This window comes from Scyliorhinus torazame, chromosome 10 (assembly GCF_047496885.1).
Source record: "Scyliorhinus torazame isolate Kashiwa2021f chromosome 10, sScyTor2.1, whole genome shotgun sequence".
NCBI lineage: Eukaryota > Metazoa > Chordata > Chondrichthyes > Carcharhiniformes > Scyliorhinidae > Scyliorhinus > Scyliorhinus torazame.
Window position 1 is genome coordinate 240,241,403 of NC_092716.1, and position 20,711 is coordinate 240,262,113.

The following is a 20,711-nucleotide window of genomic DNA, read 5'->3' on the forward strand; positions in this document are numbered from 1 at the left end:
TTTGAATTATGTTTCTCGTAGACTGATAGTCTCCAGTTTTCTTTAATTTACCTGGTATTAGCAAATTTTCACACCTCGAATTCTCACCAAATTCAACTGAACTTTTCCAGATCCTTACTAAGATAGTTACTTTCAATGAAGGTGTGAGCCATTGTTTTTGGTTTCATTCAAAATCCTGTTTGTCTTGTTTGCTAAGCCTGCTTGACCAAGGATGTCTGCATTTTACAATCCTTCCCTAGCAGCTGCTGTTAACCCTTTGTGGGATCTTTCCCTGTATTCTCTCATGTTTCTCTCAGACCAGATATTGCCAGACTTCCATGTTTCAAATGGCACATCTTTCCATATTTTCAATAACAGCATGCGCAGGAATCCGCAATCGCGCATGCGCAGTTGAAAACAGTCGTTTTGGATTCAGATCGCTCTGCGCATGCGCAATCCGCACATGCGCAATTGAAAAAAGACGTTTTGGGCGCAGATCGTCCTGCGCTTGCGGAAGCCGCGCATGCGCAGTTTACAAAAAAGCGCACAGTAAAGGAACATCGATTTGCGCATGTGCAATCGATTCCTACGCTTTACGTCACGAGCATCATGACATCAAACGACTCAGACCACGCCCACTTAAAGGGGAAATGCCCAAAAATCACAAACAAGACAAGACGTTTAAAGACACAAAACCAACAAATTTAACCTCAAAAGGCAGGACAATGCCTGAACTTCTACCAGCAGTTGAAAATAACTTTCGCAGCACTCTGGAACAAGCAGTTTGCGCCACCCAAAGTGAAGAGCACAATGACAAATCCAAAACCAATGAAGATGATTTGGTCATTGGACTTGAAGAGCACAATAACAAATCCGAAACAAAAAGAGATGATTTGTTTATCGAAGAATACTAATCAGACATGGCTGAGTTATTTGGATATGCTGATCATAGCACCAGCAACACGGTTGCAAAGCTCAACACGACTCTACTCATGGTGGATGAATCCAATACCATGATGCAATGGCAGATCGTCGATACATTGGATGACAGCAACCTGTCAAATACCCAAAAAGAAAACAATGCCACACAGCGAGTACTGACCGACTCCATTGAGAGAGCACAGATCGACTGCACAGAGAGATCACTGCACCACTCCACAGAGAGAGTGATGAAAAATTCCACAGAGAGAGTGACGCAAGCCTCCACAGAGAGCACGTTCACAGACTCCAAAATGGAAGCAATTAAACACTCCATAGCGAACACCATGTATGATCAAGTCCATGAAGGTCTACCCACCATATCTGAGCAACCACAAGCAAACTATGAAAGTCTACCCAGCTCACATTATCACAAGAAGACAATGTAAGTCTACCCACTGTATGCAAAAACAGTGACAATGTCATCACAATCGACATACAGGACGTGCAGGATCATAGCAAGACTGACAGATCTCAGCTCGTCTGTACAGAAGCACTCAACAATCAGAGGAGGGCTACTCATGAGTCCAGAGAGACCACATCAATTGAAACCTCATCCATTCTAAACTCCCACAAGAAAATGAAATCTTGAAGATTTTGACTCCAAAAGAGGAGCACCAAGACCCACAAGAAAATGAAATCTTGAAGATTTTGACTCCAGAAGAGGAGCACCAAGAAACCAAAGATGATTCAAATGCACCAGAAATGACTCCAGAAGAGGAGCACCAAGGAAGCAAAGAAGAGGAATCAAATCCACCACAAATGACTGATGTCATCAAGATCAATGCAACATCAAATCATTCTCATAATCCTCAAGAAGAAACGCTCAATGAAACAGCAGATACCAATAACTTGGAGAATGACTCAAATTATCCACAGGAAGCAGTCATTGAGCGCAACAAGAACAATAAAAACCACAAGAAGCACAACAGAAACAAGAACAACAAGAACAACAAAAGCAACAACAAAAACAACAAGAAGCAGAACAAGAACAACAAAAACTACAAGCACAACTACAAGAATAATAACAAAAGCAACAACAACAAGCATAACAAAGACAACAACAGCAACAGTGACAACAACAAGCATGACAAAAACAACAACAAGAACGATAACGAAAACAACAAAGACAGAAACGACAGACACAACAAAAATGAAACAATGACCTGTACAACATGGTACAACTCTGCACATGAAGGACAATGCAGCATTACACTCAAAAAATGGCAAGAGTACACACATACCATGGCATGACAACGAATCTCACAAATTCACATTTGCTCCAGAACAAACAAGCACACCAGCTTTCAAGGCAAGTGACACACTAAATCAATACCACAAGCGCAGAAAAAAGTCCACGTCAGTCAACGTCAATGGTTCGACCATTTGAATACCTCATGATGACTTGTTGGTTACTTGAACACAAGAACCCTGACGACATTCACAAAGAAGTTACAATATCAATATCTCCATGTCAGGAACAGAAAAAAAAAACTCAACCGAACAAATTCATAAGCGCTGGAGAGAGAACAAACTCAAAATAAAGCATCTATTTCAACTGTAAGACTACGAGCTTTATTCAGACACAAGGAATAACACAACCCCGATGCTGGATGCCCTATTCTCCGGCGCCGTTTTTCGGGCGGCGGCGGGATTCCCGCCACGCCGGTCGAGGGACGCTGACAGCGGCCCCCCCGGTGATTCTCCGGGCCCGATAGGCCGAGCGGCTGTCCAGTTTCGACCAGTCCCGCCAGCGTGAATTACCCACCTCATGCACGGCAGGACCTGGCAGGTGAATTTGCGGGGGTGGTCCTCCGAGGGGGGGGGGGGGGGGTGCCGAGGGATCCGACCCCCGGGGGGCCCCCACGGTGGCCTGGCCCACGATGGGGGCCTATCGATCTGCGGGTGGGTTTGTTCCATGGGGGGACCTCTTTCCTCCGCGCCGGGCCCCTGTAGGGCCCCGCCATATTGCCCGGGGGCCGGAGCGGAGAGGAGAACCCCCATGCATGCACGGAAATATGGCGGCCAGTCTGCGCATGCGCGAGATCGCGCCGGCCGTTCTGCGCTGGAGCGGCGCCCACCCCTCCGGCATCCACCTAGCCCCCGAATGTTCGGAGAATTCCGCACTTTCGGGGGCTGTTGATGCAGGAGTGGTTGGCGCTGGTTTTCCTGCTGGCATGGGGACTTAATCCCCAGAAGGGAGCATCCTGGCCCTAATGTCATGACTGGCCGATGAAACAGATGTCAAATCAGAACAATGCCCCAACCAGAAGCATCACATGACTCGATTGAAAATGGAAAATGGTCCAAGATGCAATACAAAGAACCCTGACACAGCAATTTGAAACTATACAGCAACCTCCAGCCAAGATTGCCATAACTAAGTCTGGATGGGTAAGCAAACCACCAAAATATGTTTCAGAGATGTGCAAAATTATTGCTTTTAATAATGAGCAATAATTTTTGCAAATCTCTGAAACATTACAACACACTGATATGTTCTTTTGCTGTCACGTAGATAGCATGTCTTTCAGTATAAACCTCTAGTTGGAAAGAAAGGTTGTGAGAATAGCAGCACGGTGGCGCAGTGAGTCACACTGCTGCCTCACGGCACCGAGGTCCCAGGTTCGATCCTGGCTCTGGGTCACTGTCCGTGTGGAGTTTGCACATTCTCCCTGTGTTTGGGTGGGTTTCGCCCCCACAACCCAAATATGTGCAGGGTCGGTGGATTGGCCGCGCTAAATTGTCCCTTAATTGGAAAAAATGAATTTGGTACTCTAAATTTAAAAAAAAAGGCTGTGATCTGATGTACATGTACGTAAACTGCTGTCAATCATTACCACCGAGACATCATGTGATGTCTCCAGGAGCAGCAGCCGAGGTCAGATGTATTATTCACAGTTTTTTGATTTGATTTGATTTATTATTGTCACATGTATTGGTATACAGTGAAAAGTATTGTTTCTTGCATGCTGTACAAACAATGCATACCGTACATAGGGAAGGAAGGAGAGACTGCAGAATATAATGTTACAGTTATAGCAAGGTGTAGAGAAAAGATCAACTTAATACGACGTAGGTCCATTCAAAAGTCTGATGGCAGTAGGGAAGAAGCTGTTTTTGAGTCGGTTGGTACGTGACCTCAAACTTTGGTATCTTTTTCCTGACGGAAGAAGGTGGAAGAGAGCATGTCCTGGGTGCGTAGGGTCCTTAATTATGCTGGCTGCCTTTCCGAGGCAGCGGGAATTGTAGACAGAGTCGATGGATGGGAGGCTGGTTTGCGTGATGGACTGGGCTACATACACAACCTTTTGTAGTTTCCTGCGATCTTGGACAGAACAGGATCCATATCAAGCTGTGATACAACTAGAAAGAATGCTTTCTATGGTGCATCTGTAGAGGTTGGTGAGTGTCGTAGGTGACATGCCAAATTTCCTTAGTCTTCTGAGAAAGAAGAGTCGTTGGTGGGCTTTCTTATCTATAATGTCGGCATGGGGAGACCAGGACAGGTTGTTGGTGATCTGGACACCTAAAAACTTGAAGCTCTCGACCCTTTCTACTTCATTCCCACTGATGTCGACAGGGGCATGTTATCCACTGCGCTTCCTGAAGTCGATGACAATCTCCTTCGTTTTGTTGACATTGAGGGAGAGATTATTGTCGTCGCACCAGTTCACCAGATTCTCTATCTCATTCCTGTACTCTGTCTCGTCATTGTTTTAAATCCCAGATTTCACTGTTTCCCAGTGAGCGTTGCATGTATATGGTTTTCACTTCACATAAAGAATCCAGATTATTGTTTTACCAATCTTTGTTACATGATTGATGCATCCACATTGAACAGAAGAAGGTAACAGAAATAAAAAGACAGACCTTACAAATTGTCCCAGCAGTCCATTCAGATTTCAGTGATTACTGTGAGTCACAATTGGGCTGGATTCTCCGATCCTGCGGCTATGTCCGCAGAATGGCTGTGTCCGTGGCCGCGCATGCGCCAGTCCCCCCAGCCACCGCTGAAGCCCCCCCCCCCGGAATGGCTCCCCCTCCTCCACTGTGGCGGCGCTGGGCACAGTCCGCAGCCGCCATGCGAGGTCCCCGATCAGTGTGAGCACACGCAAGTGACACCGTCGGGGACTCGGCCCATTGGGTGCGGAGCATCGGGGGAGCCATCCCGATGGTGTGCGGCGTACTCTTTGAGCACGCCGCCTTTGAGGGGGCGGAACATCGCAAAAACGGCATAGCCCCCGATTCCAATGTAAAAGTGGACTCTCCAGCTCATAGCCGAAAGCGATTACAGCGTCTGCGGTCGGAGAATCCAGCCCAAAGTCTTTTAAACCTTGGCTTCCTCACAAGGAATGTCAGCATGCCCTCGCTCCAGGAGCGCGTCTGATCCCCAGCTCACAGCAGCACACAACCAATTCCAGCTCCATGGACACGCAATAGGCACCCGCCTGCAGAATTTGCTCAAATCAGTCTGGATGGTGCAGATTCACCAATGTCATCTTCCAAGTTGCAGGAACAGCTCCAGCAAAACATTCGCAGATTCTGGGTGTGAATTCTGCCTGTTGCATGCAGCCTTCCCCAGCTTGCTTGTGCTGCACCAGTGCACTCAGCAACTGCTACTGTTCAGCTTGGACCTATCAGTGACATTTTGTGTCTTTTAAACAGCTTCAGTTCTCCAGAACCTCAGTTTATTCTTCATTCCTTCGAAACTGGGAGAGTTGGTTTCCTTTTGATATTTACCTGTTTGGCTTCCCTTTCTGTTTCCTCTTCAGTTCAGTTTTTTGTATAATAATAATAATAATCGCTTATTGTCACAAGTAGGCTTCAATGAAGTTATTGTGAAAAGCCCCTAGTCGCCACATTCCGGCGCCTGTTCGGGGAGGCCCGTACGGGAATCGGACCCATGCTGCTTGTCTTGTTCTACATTACAAGCCAGCTGTTTAGCCCGCTGTGCTAAACCAGCCCCTGTTAGACCCTATAGTTAGGGTCTGCCTCAAAAAAATACAAATTAATTATAAAAACACAGATTCTTTCACACTATTACATTGTTGCTTCTCGTAACTTGCTGTGTACAAACTTGACTCCTGTATTTACAACAGGCACAGAACATAATAGCCCAGAACATATGACTTCCCCAGCATCGTATCTAAGGCCCCTATGATGCGCTCAGAATCCTTCTAAAAAGTTCCCACGTAAGGGTTTACCTGGAAATTACCCTTAAGCGCTAAATTCCTCTGGACAATTACACTGTGCTGGGACCCATCAGGCAGAAGTGATTTAAATCGCTAGCTTTGGTTGGTTCTGCCAGTTTTATATTGATAGTTACTCTGAAAGAGTTAGAAAGGAAAAAAAAACCTCTAACTCCAGAGTAACAGTTAAAGAAACCCAGACCCAACCTCACATGGGACACCCCACACAAACATGCCCCCCACCCCAGGGGACCCACCACACCATTCTGATACCGGTGAGGGGCTAGCACCGGCGCCGATGGAAACTCCCACCTCCTGTCCTAGGGGACCCACCACACCCTCCCTACATCCAAACTACTGCCATAAAAAGGGGCAGTGACTTAACTCTCTGTGCCCCAGTTATTCTACGACGATGCTGCCAGGGATGCATTTCGCTGATCCTGCCCCACCCAGCCTAAGTGAGGAAGATTGGGCGAGAAGGCACTTCGGACCACCTAGTGCAGGTAAGTCTGCCGACGGCGGCAATCCGACGGACATAGCGTCTCCGCGGAAGTTACGGGAGCAGGTCTTTACAATTCGGCTCTTGGGTCCACACTGCCCAGGCCCCTGCTCCCAAGGCCCCATGCAAACACCCGGTTGGCCGGGATTCGCGTGCTCCCGCGCAATTGACCCTGAGCTGGCCACGTGGTCCATGGAATCCACCCCCTTAAAGGGGCCGGTTTACCTCAGCAGCCATGAGATCCCCAGTGATTTAATGTCTGTGCACCAAACCTAGTGGTAGGTTCACTGGAGGCATTTAACACTGTTAATGTTGTGACAGCCAGTGTCATAGAATTTACAGTGCAGAAGGAGGCCATTCGGCCCATCGAGTCTGCACTGGCTCTTGAAAAGAGCAGCCTACCCAAGGTCAACACCTCCATTCTATCCCCATAACCCAGTAACCTCACCCAACACTAAGGGCAATTTTGGACACTAAGGGCAATTTATCATGGCCAATCCACCTAACCTGCACATCTTTGGACTGTGGGAGGAAACCGGAGCACCCGGAGGAAATCCACGCACACACGGGGAGGATGTTGATCATGATAAAGATCGATATTTGGTTATTTGGTTATTTTTGCTTCTGCTGTTTGCTCCATTTCCTTTGGCTAGTAGCCCAGGGCAATCAAATATTGCACGGTGCCAATTGAGAAGTGCTGATTATGTGGTGGTATTCAGCAACAATTTGAAATTACTCGTGCTTACCAAATTACACTAAGCCTCTTAAAAACAATGTAGACAGAAATGTCCCTAACGTGTTATGTAACTGTCCATGAATAATTGCTCAATGGGTTACCGAACACTGCTTGAGACTCTTTTGACCTGACAACGATTATAACAACTGCTTGCATTTATCCTGCACCATTAATGTAACATTAGGTACCTTGTAGGAAAATTCAAAGGCAATATTTAACACTGAGACACAAAAGACAATGTGAGGCAGATAATGAGAAGCTTGTTCAAAGATGTAAGATGTTGGCGAGCTCCTTAAAGGAGGAAAGGGAGGCAGAGATACAGAGGCGTTTAGAGAGCAAAACTCAGAGTTTAGGGCCTCGGCAGCTAAAGATACGGCAATCAATGGCGGAGTGGTTAAAACCAACACTTGAGAATCAGAGGAGTGAAGATATCACAGACGGTTGTGGGGTTGGAGATGATTACAGAGATAGGGGGGTACAAAACGACACAGTGGCACAGTGGGTAACACTGCTGCCTCACAGCGCCAGGGCCCTGGTTTAATTCCGAACTTGGGTTGCTCTATGAGAGGAATTTGCACATTCTCCCTGTGTCTGCGTAGGTTTGCTCTGGTTTCCTCCCACAGTCCAAAGATGTGGGGGTTTGGTGGGGTTACGGGTGTAAGGCGGAGCAGTCAGCCTAGGTAGGGTCGGTGCAGACTCGATGGGCCAAATGGCCTCCTTCCGCACTGATGATTCGATGATTCTAAAGCCATGGAGACAGTTGTAAAGAAGGATCAACCAGGAGCCAATGTAGATGAACGAGTATCAAGATGAATGGTGAACGGAACTTGGTGTGAATTTGAAGAGGGCAATCGAGCTTTGGCTGCCCTCAAGTTTATGAACAATAAAATATGGGCAGCTACCCAGGAGGACATCAAAATAGCTGAGTTGGGAGGTAACAAGGACATGGATGAGAGTTTCAACATCAGATGAGGCTGAGGAGGAACAAATTCAATTGACGTCACAGAGGAGGAAATAGGCAGTCTGTGTGATGGCAGAAGTAGAAGGTTGGAAGCTCCTCTGGTGATGAAATATGACACCAAGGTTGTGAACAGACTGGTGTGATCTCAGTTGCCAAGAAACTTGGTAGCGAAGGAACAATGTCTCTGCTCGGGACTGAAGATAATGCTTTTGGGTCTTCCGAATATTTAATTGGAAGCAATTCCTGCTCATCCTTGGGTGTCAAACAAGCAGCACATTGATTTACCATCTGAGGAGGGGGTGGTGAAGTTAATCGGGGTGTCACCAGCATAAGGACAAAGAACAAAGAAAATTACAGCACAGGAACAGGCCGTTCGGCCCTCGCAGCTGCCGATCCAGGTCCTTTATCTAAACCTGTCTTCTATTTTCCAAGGATCTACTTCCCTCTGTTCCCCGCCCATTCATATATCTGCCTGGATGCATCTTAAATGATGCTATCGTGCCCGCCTCTACCACCTCCGCTGGCAAAGCATTCCAGGCGCCCACCACCCTCTGCGTAAAAAACCTTCCACGCACATCTCCCTTAAACTTACCCCCTCTCACCTTGAAATCGTGACCTCTTGTAATTGACACCCCCACTCTTGGAAAAAGCTTGTTGCTATCCACCCTGTCCATACCTCTCATAATTTTGTAGACCTCAATCAGGTCCTCCTCAACCTCCGCCTTTCCAACGAAAACAATCCTAATCTACTCAACCTTTCTTCATAGCCAGCACCCTCCATACCAGGCAACATCCTGGTGAACCTCCTCTGCACCCTCTCTAAAGCATCCACATCCTTATATAAGGAGACTTCAAAAGGCTGAGGAAACAAGGTTCAGACAGGGCATTGGAGGGATACAAGATAGCCAGGAGGGAACTGAAGAAAGGGATTAGGAGAGCTAAGAGAGGGCATGAACAATCTTTGGCAGGTAGGATCAAGGAAAACCCCAAGGCCTTTTACACATATGTGAGAAATATGAGAATGACGAGAGCGAGGGTAGGTCCGATCAAGGACAGTAGCGGGAGATTGTGTATTGAGTCTGAAGAGATAGGAGGGGTCTTGAACGAGTACTTTTCTTCTGTATTTACAAATGAGAGGGGCGATATTGTTGGAGAGGACAGTGTGAAACAGATTAGTAAGCTCGAGGAAATACTTGTTAGGAAGGAAGATGTGTTGGGCATTTTGAAAAACTTGAGGATAGACAAGTCCCCCGGGCCTGACGGGATCTATCCAAGGATTCTATGGGAAGCAAGAGATGAAATTGCAGAGCCGTTGGCAATGATCTTTTCGTCCTCACTGCCAACAGGGGTGGTACCAGGGGATTGGAGAGTGGCGAATGTCGTGCCCCTGTTCAAAAAAGGGACTAGGGATAACCCTGGGAATTACAGGCCAGTTAGTCTTACTTCGGTGGTAGGCAAAGTAATGGAAAGGGTACTGAAGGATAGGATTTCTGAGCATCTGGAAAGACACTGCTTGATTAGGGATAGTCAGCACCGATTTGTGAGGGGTAGGTCTTGCCTTACAGGTCTTATTGAATACTTTGAGGAGGTGACCAAGCATGTGGATGAAGGTAAAGCAGTGGATGTAGTGTACATGGATTTTAGTAAGGCATTTGATAAGGTTCCCCATGGTAGGCTTATGCAGAAAGTAAGGAGGCATGGGATAGTGGGAAATTTGGCCAGTTGGATAACGAATTGGCTAACCGATAGAAGTCAGAGAGTGGTGGTGGATGGCAAATATTCAGCCTGGATCCCAGTTACCAGTGGCGTACCGCAGGGATCAGTACTGGGTCCTCTGCTGTTTGTGATTTTCATTAATGACTTGGATGAGGGAGTTGAAGGGTGGGTCAGTAAATTTGCAGACGATACGAAGATTGGTGGAGTTGTGGATAGTAAGGAGGGCTGTTGTCGGCTGCAAAGAGACATAGATAGGATGCAGAGCTGGGCTGAGAAGTGGCAGATGGAGTTTAACCCTGAAAAGTGTGAGGTTGTCCATTTTGGAAGGACAAATATGAATGCGGAATACAGGGTTAACGGTCGAGTTCTTGGCAATGTGGAGGAGCAGAGAGATCTTGGGGTCTATGTTCATACATCTTTGAAAGTTGCCACTCAAGTGGATAGAGCTGTGAAGAAGGCCTATAGTGTGGTCGCGTTCATTAACAGAGGGATTGAATTTAGGAGCCGTGAGGTGATGATGCAGCTGTACAAAACTTTGGTAAGGCCACATTTGGAGTACTGTGTACAGTTCTGGTCGCCTCATTTTAGGAAGGATGTGGAAGCTTTGGAAAAGGTGCAAAGAAGATTTACCAGGATGTTGCCTGGAATGGAGAGTAGGTCTTACGAGGAAAGGTTGAGGGTGCTAGGCCTTTTCTCATTAGAACGGAGAAGGATGAGGGGCGACTTGATAGAGGTTTATAAGATGATCAGGGGAATAGATAGAGTAGACAGTCAGAGACTTTTTCTCCGGGTGGAACAAACCATTACAAGGGGACATAAATTTAAGGTGAAAGGTGGAAGATATAGGAGGGATATCAGAGGTAGGTTCTTTACACAGAGAGTAGTGGGGGCATGGAATGCACTGCCTGTGGAAGTAGTTGAGTCGGAAACATTAGGGACCTTCAAGCAGCTATTGGATAGGTACATGGATTCCGGTAAAATGATATCGTGTAGATTTATTTGTTCTTAAGGGCAGCACGGTAGCATTGTGGATAGCACAATTGCTTCACAGCTCCAGGGTCCCAGGTTCGATTCCGGCTTGGGTCACTGTCTGTGCGGAGTCTGCACGTCCTCCCCGTGTCTGCGTGGGTTTCCTCCGGGTGCTCCGGTTTCCTCCCACAGTCCAAAGATGTGCAGGTTAGGTGAATTGGCCAATGATAAATTGCCCTTAATGTCCAAAATTGCCCTTGGTGTTGGGTGGAGGTGTTGAGTTTGGGTAGGGTGCTCTTTCCAAGAGCCGGTGCAGACTCAAAGGGCCGAATGGCCTCCTTATGCACTGTAAATTCAATGATAATCTATGATTAATCTAGGACAAAGATTCGGCACAACATCGTGGGCCGAAGGGCCTGTTCTGTGCTGTATTTCCTATGTTCGATGTTCTATCCTTCTGGTAATGTGGCGACCAGAACTGCCCGCAGTATTCCAAATGTGGCCTAACCAAAGTCCTATACACCTGTAACATGACCTGCCGACTCTTGTACTCAAATCCGCATCCGATGAAGGCAAGCATGCTGTATGCCTTCTTGACCACTCTATTGACATGCGTTGCCACCTTCAGGGTACAATGGACCTGAACTCCCAGATCTCTCTGTACATCAATTTTCCCCAGGACTCTTCCATTGACCATATAGTCCGCTCTTGAATTAGATCTTCCAAAATGCATCACCTCGCATTTGCATGGATTGAACTCCATCTGCCATTTCTCTGTCCAACTCTCCAATCTATCTATATTTTGGTGTATTCTCTGACAGTCCTCCTCGCTATCTGCAACTCCACCAATCTTAGTATCATCTGCAAACTTGCTAATCAGACCACCTATACCATCATCCAGATCATTAATGTATATCACAAACAACAGTGGTCCGAGCACGGATCCCTGTGGAACACCACTAGCCACCTTTCTCCATTTTGAGACACTCCCTTCCACCACTACTCTCTGTCTCCTGTTGCCCAGCCAGTTCTTTATCCATCTAGCCAGTACACCCTGAACCACATACAACTTTACTTTTTCCATCAACCTGCCATGGGAAACCTTATCAAACGCCTTACTGAAGTTCATATATATGACATCTACAGCCCTTCCCTCATCAATTAACTTTGTCACTTCCTCAATGAATTCTATTAGGTTTGTAAGACATGACCTTCCCTGCACAAAACCATGCTGCCTATCACTGATAAGTCTATTTTCTTCCAAATGCGAATAGATCCTATCCCTCAGTATCTTCTCCAACAGTTTGCCTACCACTGACGTCAAGCTCACAGGTCTATAATTCCTTGGATTATCGCTGCTACCCTTCTTAAACAAAGGGACAACATTAGCAATTCTCCAGTCCTCCGGGACCTCACCCGTGCTCAAGGATGCTACAAAGATATCTGTTAAGGCCCCAGCTATTTCGTCCCGCGCTTCCCTCAGTAACCTGGGATAGATCCCATCCGGACCTGGGGACTTGTCCACCTTAATGCCTTTTAGAATATCCCAAACTTCCCCCTTCCTTATGCCGACTTGACCTAGAGTATTTAAACATCCATCCTTAGCCTCAACATCCGTCATGTCCCTCTCCTTGGTGAATACCGATGCAAAGTACTCATTAAGAAACTCACCCATTTCCTCTGACTCCACGCATAAATTCCCTCTTTTGTCTTTGAGTGGGCCAATCCTTTCTCTAGTTACCCTCTTGCTCCTTATAACGCTTTGGGATTTTCCTTATCCCTGTTAGCCAAAGATATTTCATGACCCCTTTTAGCCCTCTTTATTGCGCGTTTGAGATTTGTCCTACTTTCCGATATTCCTCCAAAGCTTCATCAGTTTTAAGTCGCCTAGATCTTATGTCGGCTTCCTTTTTCATCTTAGCTAGTCTCACAATTCCACCCGTCATCCATGCTTGCCTAATCTTGCCATTTCTATTCCTCATTTTCACAGGGTCATGTCTGTCCTGCACTCTAATCAACCATTCCTTAAAAGACTCCCACATTTCAAATGTGGATTTACCCTTAAACAGCTGCTCCCAATCCACATTCCCTAGCTCCTGCTGAATTTTGTTATACTTGGCCTTTCCCCAATTTAGCACTCTTCCTTTCAGACCACTCTCGTCTTTGTCCATGGGTATTCTAAAACTTACGGAATTGTGATCGCTATTCCCAAAGTAATCACCGACTGAAACTTCAACCACCTGGCTGGGATCATTCCCCAATACCAGGTCCAGTATGGCCCCTTCCCGAGTTGGACTATTTACACACTGCTCTAAAAAAACTCTCCTGGATGCTCCTTACAAATTCTGCTCCATCTACGCCTCCAACACTACATGAGTCCCATTCAATGTTGGGGAAGTTAAAATCTCCCATCACGACCACCCTATTGCTCCTACATTTTTCTGTAATCTGTCTACATATTTGTACTTCTACTTCACGCTCGCTTTTGTGAGGCCTGTAGTAAAGTCCCAACAATGTTACTGCAACCTTCCTATTTCTTAGCTCTACCCATATTGCCTCAGTGCTCAAATCCTCCATCGATTCCTCCTTAATCACAGCTGTGATTTTATCTCTGACCAGTAATGCAACTCCTCCACCCCTTTTACCTCCCTCTCTAACCCTCCTGAAGCATCTATACCCTGGGATATTTAGTTGCCACTCTTGCCCTTCCCTCAACCAAGTCTCAGTAATACCAATAACATCATATTCCCAGGTACGAATCCAAGCCCTAAGTTCATCTGCCTTACCTGCTACACTTTTCACATTGAAACAAATGCACCTCAGAACACCTGTCCCTTTGCGTTCGTCATCTCTTCCCTGTCTACTCTTCCCCTTAGTCACATTGAGTTTATTATCCAGTACCTTATTGGCTTTAGTTGCTGCCTCTTTACTGACCTCTAACTTCCTAATCTGGTTCCCATCCCCCGCCATATTAGTTTAAAATCTCCCCAACAGTGTTAGGAAAAGCACCCCCTAGGACATTGGTTCCAGTCCTGCCCAGGTGTAGACCATCCGATTTGTAATGGTCCCACCGCCCCCAGAACCGGTTCCAATGTCCCAAAAATCTGAACCTCTCCCTGCTGCACTATAAAGTCAATATTTTCCCACTTCTGTGGTAGAAAGATTCAACACACTCGTTAAGACAGAATAACAAAACTTTATTTTGAAACAGACTGCATGCAGTAGTGGCTGAAACTTGGAGTCAGAGAGCAGTCAACAAAACTGCTGAGTCTTTCGCAGGTTCCGCGCTTTCACAGAGAATTAGCTCAATATTTATACATTATCATTTTCAAGATTGTGTGACAACAGTATAGTGAGGAATTTCATCGGAAATACAAACGGAAGCATAGAACAGACCTTATTTGGTCACATCACTCATACCATTATCTTGTCCTTAGAGGGAACATTGAAAGGTCGGAATAGAATTATTTCTTCCTGAACTTATCTTGTTTAATTCCTACGGCCCTGGGTTATGATGAGTTAGTTTTATCAGGAGTTGCCGAGGTCCGGTGTTTTGGAATGGCTCGACCTTCGCTGATCTTTTCAGGCTTCAAGTTATGCAGAATTGGCCTTATCAGTCTTACAGTCTGAAATGGTTAGGGCAGCATTTCTTACAGGGGTCTGGTGAACTGTGAACATTCTTTAGATGGGCCTGAGGAGCTGGAATGAGTAGTTTCAGCCTTTCTTATATTGTATCAAACATTTTGACCAGTCTTCCCATTGACCAGTTTTCCCATCCGGCTATTACTTAATTCGTACCATATCACAGCACCATCTCTCAAGCCACGGATTCATTCTGACTATTCTTGAATTTCTACTCTGACTGTCTCGTGGCACTGGTAGCAATCCTGAGATTACTACCTTTGAGGTCCTACTTTTTAACTTGTCTCCTAACTCCCTAAATTCTGATTGTAGGACCTCATCCATTTTTTACCTATATCGTTGGTGCCTACACTTGACAACAGCTCCTCCACAAACCAGCTTCAAGATACGGTGACCACAATGCACTGATGCAAATTTTCCATGCAACAGCCAATCAGCACTCCGCTCTGCTGGATGCTTGCCTTGACTTGAACACCTAGGGTGTCTTGCTCATGTACACTTTCTGGATGCAGTGACCGCAAGGCACTTATGAAATTATTTCCCGCAACAGCCAATCAGCAGCTCCGCTCTGCTGGATCAGTGTGAACTGATATATGTGTGATATATGTGTGAACCAGCACTGTGCTGGTCAAATGATGCTACTGAAGGGAAGCATGTAGAATACAGCTTTGGGGTGATCCCAAAGGTAACAGTGTGGGATGGAAAAAGATGCCATTACAAATGATATTTTGGCTGCACTTCGGGAGAATTAAAGGAGATCAGGGGTTATGGGGAGAAGGCAGGAGAATGAGGATGAGAAACATATCCAGCTATGATTGAATGGGAGAGCAAATATGCCAAATGGCCAAATTCTGCTTCTTTGTCTTATGGTCGTATGGAATCAATCAGCACTCTTTACTCCTGCAATATAAATTGTTGTATTGCTGAACAAAGGCACATGTGGAAGCTTTGCATCATACACTCACAGAAACATAGAAAATTAGTGCAGTAGGAGGCCATTCAGCCCCTCGAGCCTGCTCCACTATCATTATGATGATGGCTGATCATCCAAATCAGTAACCTGTTCCCGCTTTCCCCTCATATCCTTTGCTCTCTTAAGCCCCAAAAGCTATATCTAATTCCTTCTTGAAAACGTGCAATGTTGTCCCCTCAACTGTTTTCTGTGGTCGTAAATTGCACAGGCTCACCACTGTCTGGGTGAAGATATTTCTCCTCTCTCAGTCCTAAATGCTCTACCCCATATCCTCAACTGCAGTGTCGGGATTGGGAGGCACCCAATTTGCTCCTTTCTCCTTCTCCACTTCCTCTTCCTCCCAGATTGGGATTCGTTAAAGGAACCTGATGAGTACAAGACAAGAAGCTTTGACAAGAAGTCTTTTTTTCAGCGATACTCAAGTTCCAGCCACCGAACAAGTACAGATTGTTGTGATCATTTGAAATTTGGTCTTTGCCTTTGTCCTGCTGAGTGCTGAAAAGCTAATTGTCACACTTCACAGTAATATGCCAGTGCTATACCACCAAGCGATTATTAATTTGTTGATGCAAAAATACTTTTTCTTTAGTTTGGTTTATTAGTTGTCCGTGAAGTTGGGTTCAGTTGACTTCATTTTAATTTGTTTGCTGCAGTAAAAATCTCCGTTTTGCCAGCTCCAAACTCCATTGGCTGGCTGGCGGGGCGGAGAAGCCGCTGCTGACGGAGGTGCGTCGCACCAAAACACGGGTGTGGCGGGAGGAAGAACCCAACCCACTAAATGTGAAATCTCGCCCTTAGGTTAATTTTGTTGGCCGATGAGAAATTTAGTTCCTTAAAAAGTGCACATTTCTGTATACGGAGATCATAACACTCTTATTTTTACAGCTGGTCAGATTTACCAGGGACATTAATCCTGGATTCCATCTGAAGCGGGCAAGAGACTCCTGAATAAATTCGAACTGGAGTCAAGTGAGATAAAGTCAGGGGCATCATTATCCAATCTCAGAACTGTGGGTGGTACAAGCCCTGAGACAAGCATTTCAAATGCTATTTAAAGGGTCTGCTCAGTTACTGTCAGATAAAACTACATAACGTTTGAGGAAATATCTTTCTTGGAGTGGAGTGTGATTATTTTTACTGTTGTAACCGCACAAGACCTACGGCGATGCACCAATCAGCATCCCCATGAGCCTCGCTGCATACGAGCTTCCCCGGTGAGGAGCGGGGGCCCATTAGCGGAACCAATGGACTCTTATATAAAAGCCAGCCCAGATGGGAGTCCCGCCTGGCACCTGAAGTGTACTGTGTATATAGTTTACTTTGCAATAACCCAGTTTTCTTTAAGCCTCATGCTTGGACTCCCCTGTGGCCACTAAATTTACCTATCCAGCAAGTGTTTCTGTTGTTTTTTTGAGGTGAGTTTCTTTTTGGGAATCCCAATCTGAGAGCAAGTAGAGAAGGAATATGCAGCAAACACACAGTTCTAATTTCTCCCTCCCACCCTCACTCCCCAGCCTCGGTTACCCACTGGAAAAACCCAACCGTGTCACTAATCCCCCTTGATTGAGCCCCCACCACTGCAAATTAGGTTAAATTAAATGTTTAAATGCAAGTACTCTCTTTCTTCCTTTGTTTACTACCTTTAGAAGATTGACTGAGTTGGGATGAATCTTGACAATAAGAATAGACAAATATGGGGCCAAGTAAGCATGGAAACAGAGAAAATCTATTCGGCAAGACTCTCTGGCTTCCCCACAGTGTTTCTCGGAGGGGGGATGCAGCCCACCGTTGGTGTCGATTGGGTTTCCCATTGAATCCACCCCACGCTGCAGGGAAACCCGTGATGGGGGTGCGCTGTGGGCGGGACCAGAAGATCCCGCCGATGTGAGCAACCGAAAGATGTTGCCCGTTACCTCGGACCCGACTCCAAACTGCCAATTTCTCAATACCGCCTCCCTCCCTCCCTCCTTACCTCCTGTGGGGGCAGAAGATTCCGGACAATGATGGAGCATCCACAAACCTCTGGGATAGGAAGTTCCAAAGATTCACAAACTCTGTGTTAAGAGGTTTCTCCACATCTCAATCCTAGATGTCCTGCCTCTCATCAGTCAATGATGTCACCAGTAGCAAACTCAGTAGCACGTCATTTCTCTGAAACTGTCATCTGATGGAGGAGCAGTCAACACCACATGTACCTACAACTCAACACTGTATGCCATTTCAGATAAAGCGCATTTCTACAATTCCCTCGGTGTTGTTCGGAGGAATATTCCAAATGGTGAAAGGCTGTTAGTCCTGAGCGATGCCATGTGTTCGGAGCAGACAATGATTCATGGTCAACTTGCCTTGACAGGCATGATGTGGGCGAGATCGATGACAGCATTTAACACCTTCTTGAGCCTTGTGCCCTTAATGAACACTGTGTCACCGCCTCCTTCTTGCTGGGCCGACATCGTCACATGGTATCATGGCCTCATCCAAGATCTGGACATTGGCACCAACTCAACCCGGCCACCACGAGAAGATGAAGCCTGCCCAGTGTCCTCACACCCACATTTACCACAGAGCAAATGACCCCTCTCCGGTCAGCCTCAGAGGCAAGATACGACCCTGAAATGTCCACAGTTCTAAACATGACGAGCTGCCATATATCAACATAGTTCACACAAGCAAGGATGCCAAATACCAGATTTTCCCGTCGTGGACCACCACAAATCCTCCGTTGGCGTCGGCACTTTGCCTCAGGAACGGAGAATCCAGCCCCATATCTTCTGAACTTAATAGAATTATTTGAGGAAGTAACAAAGAGGATGGATGAGGGTAATGCAGTGGATGTTGTGTACATTGATTTCCTTAAGGCATTTGGCAAGGTCCCACATGGCAGGCTGGTCATAAAAGTAAGATCTAATGGTACACAGCTTGAATCCAAAATTGGCTCAGTGACAGGAAACAAAGGGTAATGGTTGGTGGCTGCGACTGGAAAACAGTTTTCTGTGGTGTTCCACAGAGCACATGCTGGGGCCCTAGTTGTTTGTTGCATAATTTAATGATTTAAGACTAAAATGTTGGTGGGTGGCATAATTGATAAATTTACAGGTGTCACAGAAATTGACCATGATAGTGAAGATGATAGCTGCCAACTCCAGGATGATATCAATGGTCTCATTGAGTGGGCAGCCAGGTAGCAAATGGAATTCAATCCAGGAAAGTGAGAGGTAATGCATTTGGGGAGGGTAAACAAAGCAAGGGAATGCTCAATACCCGGGAGGGTATTAAGAGGGTTTGAAGAAGTGAGGGACCTCAGAGTGCACATCCACACATCCTTGAAGGTGGCATGACAGATGGACAAAGTGGTCAAGAAATCATTTGGAATGCTTTCCTTTATTGGGCGAGGTGTTGAATACAGAAGAGCAGGGGTGTTATGATGGAAAACAATAAAACGTTGGTTCGGCTATAGCTGAGGTTTTGTGTACAGTTCTGGTCACCACATTACAGGAAGGACATAATTGCTCTGGGGAGAATGCAGAGGAGATTTACAAGAATGGTTTGCACTGAGTGCTGAATTTGGGTGCATTTGAGTGCTATAATGAGAGTTTGGTGACTGAGGGATATTAAGGGTTCATTTTTATCTAATATCTAGTCTTTCTTTTATTTAGTTAATTAACTTAAAAGTTGCTGTTGGTTTAGAGCTATTTTGGCTCATTAACAATTAGACAGTTTCAGATCAAAAAAGCTGTAACAAGGCACAAAGCCTCCATATTCTTCAACAGTTACATAGCAAAAACAGTTACAAGGCACAAGACCTCAACACACTCTAACCGTTACACTGAGTGCTGAATTTGGGTGCATTTGAGTGCTATGGTGAGAGTTTAATGACTGAGGGAGTTTTGAATTTGGGTGCATTTGAGTGCTATAGTGAGAGTTTGATGACTGAGGGAGTTTTGAATTTGGGTGCATTTGAGTGCTATAGTGAGAGTTTGGTGACTGAGGGAGTGCTGAATTTGGGTGCATTTGAGTGCCATAGTGAGAGTTTGGTGACTGAGGGAGTTAGGTGAGGAGGGAGTAAGGTGCTCCTTTCATTTCATTTCCTACATTTCCTCAAAGAGCGTGAAGGGAGTCGGGAGTTTACAGAGAGTGCAGCTGACTGGGAGCAGAGTCTGAGAGCGGAGTTCCAGTTGGTCCGTAGGGCAGCTATATCCTGTAAGGTAAGAGGGGATGGAGGCTAGGGCTGTTGCATGCGCCTCCTGTAGGATGCGGGTGGTGAGGGATACCACCGGTGTCCCCGCTGACTATACCTGCGGGAAGTACACCCAACTCCAGCTCCTCAGAGACCGTGTTAGGGAACTGGAGCTGGAGCTGGAGCTGGATGAACTTCGGATCATCAGGGAGGCAGAGGGCATAATGGAGAAGAGTTACAGGGAGGTAGCCACACCCAAGGTACAGGACAAGAGTAGCTGGGTTACAGTCAGGGTAAAGAAACCGAACGGGCAGACAGTGCAGGGATCCCTCGTGGCCATTCCCCTTCAAAACAAGTATACTGTTTTGGATGCTGTTGGGGGGGATGACCTACCGGGGGAAGGCACTAGCGGCCAGGTCTCTGGCACTGAGACTGACTCTGTGGCTCAGAAGAGAAGGGGGGAGAGTGGAAAAGCAATAGTGATAGGAGACTCAACGGTTAGGGGAATAGATAAGAGATTCTGTGGTCGCGAGCGAGACTCCCGGAAGTATGTTGCCTTCCGAGTGCCAGGGCCAGGGATGTCTCAGATCGAGTCTACAGGATTCCTAAGGGGGAGGGGGAGTAACCAGAAGTCGTGGTGCACATAGGCACCAACGACATAGCTAAGAAAAGGGATGAGGATCTAAAAAATGATTTTAGGGAGTTAGGTTGGAAGCTAAAGAGCAGGACAAGCAGAGTAGTGATCTAAGGATTGCTACCGGTGCCACGTGCAAGTGAGGCAAGGAACAGAGAGTGAGTGAAGCTGAACATGTGGCTACAGGGCTGATGCAGGAAGAAAGGCTTCAGATATGTGGATCATTGGGATATCTTCAGGGGAAGGTGGGACCTG